We start from the raw sequence: 8451 nt of genomic DNA, 5'->3' as shown, positions 1-8451 counted from the left end.
TTTATACTGAGGTTTATACTCTGAAGTTAAAAACCCGAAGATGGAATCCCTCTGGGCAGAGGATCCAGGAAGATGCCTGAGGAGGCAAACTCCTTTGGAGGAACAGAGACGGGAGAGTAGAGTGAGTTCTCTGCTGCAGCGGGTGGACTCCACCAAACTTACCAACAGTCCCAGAGCAAAGCTTGAATGGTATGAGTGGAATGTAAACTGGGCAGCACAGCAAGGCTGGGGAAACTGACCCCGCACCGGCTGACCACCCAGGCAATAAGTCCTGAAATCCATCCCTTCACCAATGGCTCACTTATTAAAGCCAGCAGAAAACCAAGATTCCTCAGAGAATAATACCATGACCCAGAAGTGTTCAGCATGATCTGAAATTGTAGACTTTTCAGCAAATGGGGCCGATTCTCAAGGACAATCAATCAAGAGCAATCAATGCAATCAACAAAGGCCTAGCTCGAGATAATGAGGAGATTGGAATTCGCAGCTTGACCATGAAGACACCACTGTGATAATGACACATGAAACAAGGTGTGTGCAGGGGTGGGGTGGAGGTGGGGGTGTCATTTTTAAAACACTTGAAGTTAGAGTAGTTCTCAGGGACAAAATGAAAATCATAAAGACAGAACCTGTAATGGTTCATGTTATCAATTAGACAAAAATCTGGGGGAATTACAGTCTAGATTTGGTTGGCTTATGGACATGTATGTGGGGATGGTATAGAATACGTTAGACCCAGCCTAATAATGGGCAGCTCGGTTACCCAGCTGTAGGCCCTGGACCACGTTAAAAAGGAGAACATGAGCTGCATCCTGAAAAGCACAGATGCATTTATCCTTTCTCGGCTCTTCACTGTGGATGTGATGACTGTTTCAAGTTCCATGTGACTTCCATGCTACAATGGACTGTAACCGGAAGCTGTGAGCCAGAGAAAACTCTTTCTTCCCTGTGGCTTTGGGGGGGGGGGGGGCGTCAAAGCACCTGGAAAGGAAACTCAGATGCCCAATTTGAATTTTAGGTTATGTAGTGTCTGAAGCTGGCAAAATTGCTAGGTTGACTTAGCTGAATGGAGGGGCCTGAGGTTCAGAATGAACACAAGTTCAGTGGACTTGAGGACAGTGGAAGGGGAATGATTCGAGGTGAAATTAGGGAGTGAAGTGACACAAATGTGGCTGGTGAGATGGCTTAGCAGGTATCACACAAGCATGAAGCTCTGAGTTGGGCATGGAGACATGCATTTGTGCTGGAGACAGGTGGGTTCCTAGAGCTTGCTGCCCAACTAGTCTCACTGAACTGGTAAACTCCAGGCTATGTGAGAAACCCTGCCTCAAAAAAAAAAAAAAAAGGCAGAGGTAAACTGATAAATACACTAGTCAGTGACCTCTAATACGATGCATGTGCACACTTGCATGGCTCTACACTTGCTCACAAACACATATGCAGATATGTACCACACATACATATATACAAAAATCAATCAACCAATTAAATAAAACAAACAGATCTGGGGGATCGGTGGAGACAATGTGGAAAGTCAGATATTCGTGTAATCCATGTCTGTGAAAGAGAAGAGAGTGCAAGACTGAAAATCTGGGGAGGTAATAGTTGAAAGCTTCTACCCTTGATGAACAGCATCCATTTACAAATTTAAGAATCCAGGTGCAGCCCCAGGAACCCTCACCTTAGCCATGAACAGCCACCCCTGCCCCTGGTGCCAGGAACACCAAACTGCAGGCCTCACCCATCTGACCAGACAAGAGGATTATCACAAGGAAGGTTTTGAGAATAGTAAAATGGTATGTTGTAAGAAACTGATAGCGATCTCGTCGAAACCAAGGAAGATCTAAGGGTACTGCAGACTGCTGTTGCAAAGCATAAAACTCCAGGAAGCACTTCCCAGTGCAGGAGATGGGGGCGATTGTGGAGTTTGAAGTTCTTGAAGGAGAAAATGGAGGCAGCCAATGCTGCAAGCTCTGGAGTAGTTCCAGACCAAGGCACTGTGCACACAGGCAGCCCTGACCATTGAAGGTTCAACCTGTAGAAGGGGCGCTCTGCACGGTGCAAGCAGGCTTACCAGAACAGTGAGAGTTGGGGTGGATGAGTGGTCAGAGAGGGCTCCTGAGGGCTGAAAATGGTCCAGCCATAGGCTAGAATTCCCACTTGATTGCTTGCAGATACCCTACGGACCTTGATACAATCTTATTCCTCCTGTGAAAGGAGAAATCTTGGGTACAGTATAGCAAGGTGGAAGAGCAAGGCAACGTGCTGGGGCCTTCTTCTCAAAGGAGCCTAGAGAGGATGGCAATGAAGAGGACAAAGAAAAACAAGGTGTTGAGAGCAAAGGCTATAGCCAACTCAACTCTGCAGCCATTACAACTTCAGTTACTGACACGGAAGCCCAGAGATTCCACAAGATGGCCCTGAGACAGAAGTTGTGAGTTTGTCCCTGAGGGAGGCTGAGCAGCATGGGGACTTGGTAAATGCAGGCTTACCCCTCTGCTATCATCTGGCTTGATCATACCACAGGAAGTAATGGGTATGACATTCCAGCAACAAGAAATTAACAGAAGGCTGGTGCTGAGGCCCCGAAGCACTTGCCTTTTGGGCAGTTTTCCAGAAACGGTAGGACAATCTGCATTGCCTATACAGCATGAGGTTTTGCTTATTTGTTTATTTTTACCTAAAGATATCTCCTTTTGGTAACACCAAACATGTTTCTCTAAAAGCCTTACTTTTCTTAGTACAACTTTACAAGTTTTTAAATTATTGCAGAACCGGTTAAATTGAGATTGTTAAGAATTTCACTTTTAATTTGTAATAAAAGTTTACAACTTGACTTTCCCTCTCAAAGTCAACAAACTGTAAGCACCTGCCAATAAAGGTCTATCATCATTGTCCTCACCATCATTCATCATCATCATCATCTCAGTAAAACCAACCAGGCTGAATGCAGAGTATTATTATCACAAAAAGAATGAAGTCAACTCGCCTCTGCTTGTCACATTAAAATCAGCTAAATGACAGAGACACATGTAAGAGTTACAACTAAAATAGCCTTGTCTATTAAAGAGATAGTTAGGGTCTCAGCACGCATTCCAGCCTGGCCTTGAACTCATTGTCATTTTGCCTAAGCCCCCCATTCTCCATTGTATTTTACATAAAATTGTTAGGTTTATAGTGGAGAAAGAAAAGGGTTTGAATTTTTATAAACTTAGATTAAGCATTTTTTTTTTCAGTATAACAAAGCAAAATGAATAGAGACAAAACAAAGCAACAACAACCAAGACTCCCCCCCCCAAACTAAAAGAAACCAAAAAGAAGCAGATATACAGACACACATATACCGAATTTCATCAAATAAAAAAATTGCACATTAGGGGACATCATCACAGATGAAAAAGACAAGCAACAGAACGGGAAAATCTTATATCTACTAAAGAACAATTACAATTTAACAACAAAAGAAAAATCAACTTGAAAAATAGGTGGATGGCTTCAATGGCTGCCTCTGAGAAGAACAATACAAACAACTGACAGACAAGATCCTGAAAGGAATGCTTAAGAGAATTATCTGAGGGACACAAGTTATGCTAGTTATGTTTCCTGTTATGAGACAAAGCACCAGACAGAAACAACTCAAGGAAGGAAAGGTTTGTCACGACAAACAGTTTGAATGTACAGCAGCTGACTTGAGAATTAGCCCTGTAGTTCGGCACACCTAAACTGCAGAGTGTCGTTTGAGTCATATTCCCCACTGTCACGACTAGATACAAACCCAAGGGAGACGAAAAGCGTAGGAGCACACTTACAAACACCTGAGCGTGGGTGTGCTGAGCAACATTAATTGTCCCAGTAAAAAAGAGGACACTTGCTCAACCATGTTTATAGCAGTTCTATTTGTAATAGCCAGAACCTGGAAACAACCCAGATGTCCATCAACGGTGGAATGGGTACAGAAATTGTGGTATTTTATACAATGGAATACTACTCAGCAATCAAAAAGGAGGAAAACATGAAATTTGCAGGCAAATGGTGGGATCTAGAAAAGATCATTCTGAGTGAAATATCCCAGAAGGAGAAAGACAAACATGGGATATACTCACTTATATAGACCTATAAGATATGATAAACATAATGAAATCTATACACCTAAAAAAGATAATCAATTGAGCAGACATGGGGTAAGATGATCAATCCTCGTTTAGAAAGACAGATGGGATGTGCACTGAATGTATGACAGGAGTCTACTGAGCGCATCTGAAAGACTCTAACTAGCAGTGTTTTCAAAGCAAAGACTCATGACCAAACCTTTGGCAGAGTACAGGGAATCATAAGAAAGAAGGGGAGTTAGTCTGATGGGGAAAGGATAGGAGCTCCACAAGGACCAAATATATCTGGGCACAGGGTCTTTTCTGAGACTGACATTCAACCAAGGACCATGTATGGATATAACCTAGAACCTCCACTCAGATGTAGCCTGTGGTAGCTCAGTAACCAATTGGTTTCCCAAAGTGAGGGGAACAGGGACTATTTCTAACAGGAACTCAATGACTGGCTCTTTGGTCTCCCCACCCCCGAAGGGAGGAGCAGTCCTGTTAGGCCACAGAGGAGGGCTTTGCAGCCAGTCCTGAAGATACCTGATAAAACAGGATCAGATGAATGGGGAGGAGGTCCCCCCTATCAGTGGACTTGGAAAGGGGCACGGTGGAGATGAGGGAGGGAGGGAGGGACTGGGAGGGAATGAGGGATCGGGACACGGCTGGGATACAGAGTTAATAAAATGTAACTGATAAAAAAATAAAAAAAAATAAAAAAAGAGGAAATAATCAAACATGCAAGACTTCATGAATGGCTGGGTGACACGTGGCATATTTGGAGTCCCAGGAAGATGGCCCTACAGTCCACAACCTGTGAGGCACGAGAGCTTTACTTTGACCTAAGGGTGCACAATCCCCATCCCATCAAGAAGGCAAGTGCAGGGGGCAGGAGGGTCCTGCTGGGTTTTTTCCTAGCACAAAGGGGCCCCCTGTGTGTCACTCTAAGTGGTCAGAGCTTGACCTTATGTGCTTATGCTCAGGGCATAGCCTAGAAGCAAAGTGCAACCTTTGAGAGCAAAGTGCAACCTTGAGCATGTATCTTATTATCAGTAAGTTCTGACCCTGGAGGCACTGGAATTTCTGCCACGCAGCTTCTAATGTTCTGTCTCACTTAACCCTGCAATAGAAAAGACTGTATATTTCTTCTCTGTTGCCCACGGATTCATAAAAGGGAACTTTGCTTGACAGCCTGAGAAGAAAGTTCTGCTGATACTTGCCAATCTATGGACCAACCTTGAAAACAATATGTTAAGTTAAGGAAGCCAGTTATAAAGAGGCACATTTTGTATAATTTTATTTGTACGAAACTTCGGGAACAGCAAATTGTATAGAGATGTATGTTCATCATTGTCTGCAGTAAGTGAAGGAGGACATTGTGTGAGTGGGAGGATAGATAATAGCCCAAGGAGAAGGGCTTCTTTGTGGAGGACTAAAAGTTTCCTGAAGTCAATAGTGATGATGGCTGTATAATGTGAATGTATGAGAATCTGCTGAAATGTATTAACCGTGTGGATGGTATGGTATCAGCGTCTATCTCATTAAAACTGTTGAAAGTACCATTCCCAGACACATTACACTCAAGCTGATAAAATCAAAGATCATTAATGCTTTCAGAGAAAAGAAATCCAACATAACGCTGCAGGGGAACTATTATTTTTATGAATGTAAATTTCTCGTGGAAACAGGAACATTATGTTTAAGGTCCCCAAAGAATGAATATAATTACAAACCCAGAAGTTACCCAGCAGGAATCCACACAAAACAAAGATATTCTTGGCTGAAAGGAAACTAAGGATTCATCAGTAGTAGATCCGCTTTGGAATGGATGCTGAAGAAATAGAGCCACTCCGAAATGGATGCTGAAGAGATTTCTTCAAGGAAAAATTAGGACTTAATGAAAGTGAACAGAACCTGGGGAGATGGCTAAGTGGATAAAGTGTGCAAGTGTGAGGATTGGAGTTCAAATCCCCCATACCCTTGTTCTGGGTAGGCATGGTAGCTACATGGTAATCTCTGAATTTGGGAGACAAAGAGAGGGTATCCCTAAGGCAGGCCAGCTAACTAGGCTATCTGTAGTCAGCAAGCTCCAAGTTCAGTGAGGGACCTTTATCAATAAATAATGTGTGATCAAAAAAGACACCTAACATTAGCATTGGGCCTCCTCACACACGTGCACACAAATATACATGCACCTCCTCACATACACACCCACATACATGCACACACGCACATAGGAAGTACATACCATGCACACGTAGACACACAGACACATGTGTGAATGAAAGAGAACAGGAACGGTAATGGTGAATAGAGAAAACGGTAAATCTGTGTAAGATCTCTGTCTGATGTGGAGACCAATAATTGTAACATCAGGGAGTTTTGATATGTGTAAATATAAATTACATAACACATGTAAGCCAATGAGAAGAGGGCTAAAGAGACCCACGTGACTGACTGTAAGACATCTAAGTTTCATTTGAAGTGGCAAAACGTTGCAAGACTGTGAAGAAAATGTCACATGTATGCTATAATCCCCATAAAGACCACAAAGGAAACACACAGTTATGTCATGGAGGATTAGGAATCTCTGAAGTTGGGAAGTAACACTTCACTGGGGTTCCAATCAGTGGACAGACTTTCTAGCTTGTATTTAATCTTCCTTTCTTTCTCATCCCTGTTCTTTCTTTCAGGTGAACCCCGCTCACGCGTCACGCACTCACCTCGATCCACTAATAGGTCTTAATGACTTTGCAAGAAAAAGAAGCTGCGGATTGTGCTGCAGAGGACCCAATCAGTAGGAAAGGTGTAAAACATGAGTGAATACAGAACGTTTCTTCCACGGAGGGCGTCTGGCCTGATGTGATGTGTGATCAGTTCCAGACTTCAGAGGAATCTTTCAGACTTAGAAACCTCAAGCCAAATTGCTCTGACATGGTAGAACACCTGGATATTGTAAGAATTAAGCTGAAGTTGCCTCTGTGTGTGTGTGTGGGGGGGGGTGAATGTTAAACCCTGTCCTTAAGGAATTTGCTGGGGTGAAGTTGTGAGGAACTGGAGTTCACGATGCGAAGGTCACTGAACATGTGCGAGCCCTCAGAAATGGTGGTAGGATCATCCGTGAAAGCCGTTCCCATGTGGGGCTTCCCAGCTGTGAGACAGAAAATAAAGCTATTTCAGGGTGGAAGGACAGAAATCGGGCTAGCAGAAACATGAGGCAGATCCAGTCAAAACTGGCCAGCCAGCTTTGTGAAGGAAACAAACAGAATTTCTCAAACAAGAAAGGCAATAATTGGAGCTGGCCATGCTCGCACACAGGCCTGGCACGTGGGAGATGGAGGAAGGAGAGTCAGGAATTCGAGATCATCTTTGGCTTCAGAGTGAATTCGGAGTCCGCTTGATTCTGTCTCAGAAGAATCAAAACTGGGCTGGAAAGATGGCTCAGAGGTTAAGAGCCCTTGTTGCTCTTGCAGAGGACCTGGATTTTGTTCCTAGTCCTCAGATGGCTCACAGCCATACATAACTCCAGCTCCAGAGGGGATCCAGCACCCTCCTCTGACCCCCACCGTCACCAGGCACACATGCAGGCAAACACTCATACCTAAAAAATAAATATATCTAAAATAAAATTTAAAAAAAGATGTGAAACATTATTGAGCGCATACCATGTCTCCGTTTAACCCATGGCCAAGTTCCTCATTTAAGTTAATCTTTAGCCCAGCATCGTAAAGCTGCTGTGGTGGGGATGGGAAGCAGGATCGAGAAACTAGCGCTGTTCTGACATGATTCAGCAGCACTGTGACGGCCCCGGCGCTCTGCTCCTTTCTGCTAAGTCGTGTGCTCAGGGTAAGATGTTCCCCTTGGTTTTTACATGATGCAGGTCATGGTGTGCTGTCCTGGCTCACACATACTTGTAAGCCACATTCTTTTATTGATTTTTGGCACACTGGTATAGAGTTTCTTGCCTGGGGATTACCCGGGCGAAACCGTGTGAGGTGTGCGCATGCAGTCTGGGGCCAGTTGGAACCACGGGACGTTTTCTGCTGTGACATTATTGAGAGACTCTGCTTTCAGGAGTCCCCATGTTTCCTGTATACGTGTGCCTTGTTGATTGTGGTAAACAGGATTTAGGTGGCTGGAAAACAGGATTTAGATGGCTGGATGAAGCCATTTATCCCGGGCCAGAGCTTTGTCAAAGTGTGAAGAGCTTCACGCTCAGGGTAAGCACAGTTGTGCCACGCAAGAACCTCTAACGCTGCAGCTGTTGGCCGTCAGAGAGGGCTTGTCTGCCCTTGTGGCCATTCACTGCTCTCCTCTGATGCAGACAGTCCTGGGGAAGCTGGGATGTGCACTGCTG

At 44.2% G+C, this 8451-nt stretch overlaps 1 long non-coding RNA gene across 1 annotated transcript; it reads left to right on the top strand.

Annotated features, from left to right (window-relative positions):
- Window positions 1-351: 351 nt before the first annotated feature.
- On the top strand, window positions 352-7598 carry LOC132648246 (uncharacterized). The gene is made up of 2 exons (XR_009586617.1): window positions 352-531; window positions 6788-7598. It is a non-coding gene; the product is annotated as an uncharacterized LOC132648246 (long non-coding RNA).
- The last annotated feature ends 853 nt before the right edge of the window (window positions 7599-8451 follow it).

This window comes from Meriones unguiculatus, chromosome 16, assembly GCF_030254825.1.
Source record: "Meriones unguiculatus strain TT.TT164.6M chromosome 16, Bangor_MerUng_6.1, whole genome shotgun sequence".
Lineage (NCBI taxonomy): Eukaryota > Metazoa > Chordata > Mammalia > Rodentia > Muridae > Meriones > Meriones unguiculatus.
Note: the sequence above shows the minus strand (reverse complement) of the source record. Positions and strands in the feature narration are given on the sequence as shown.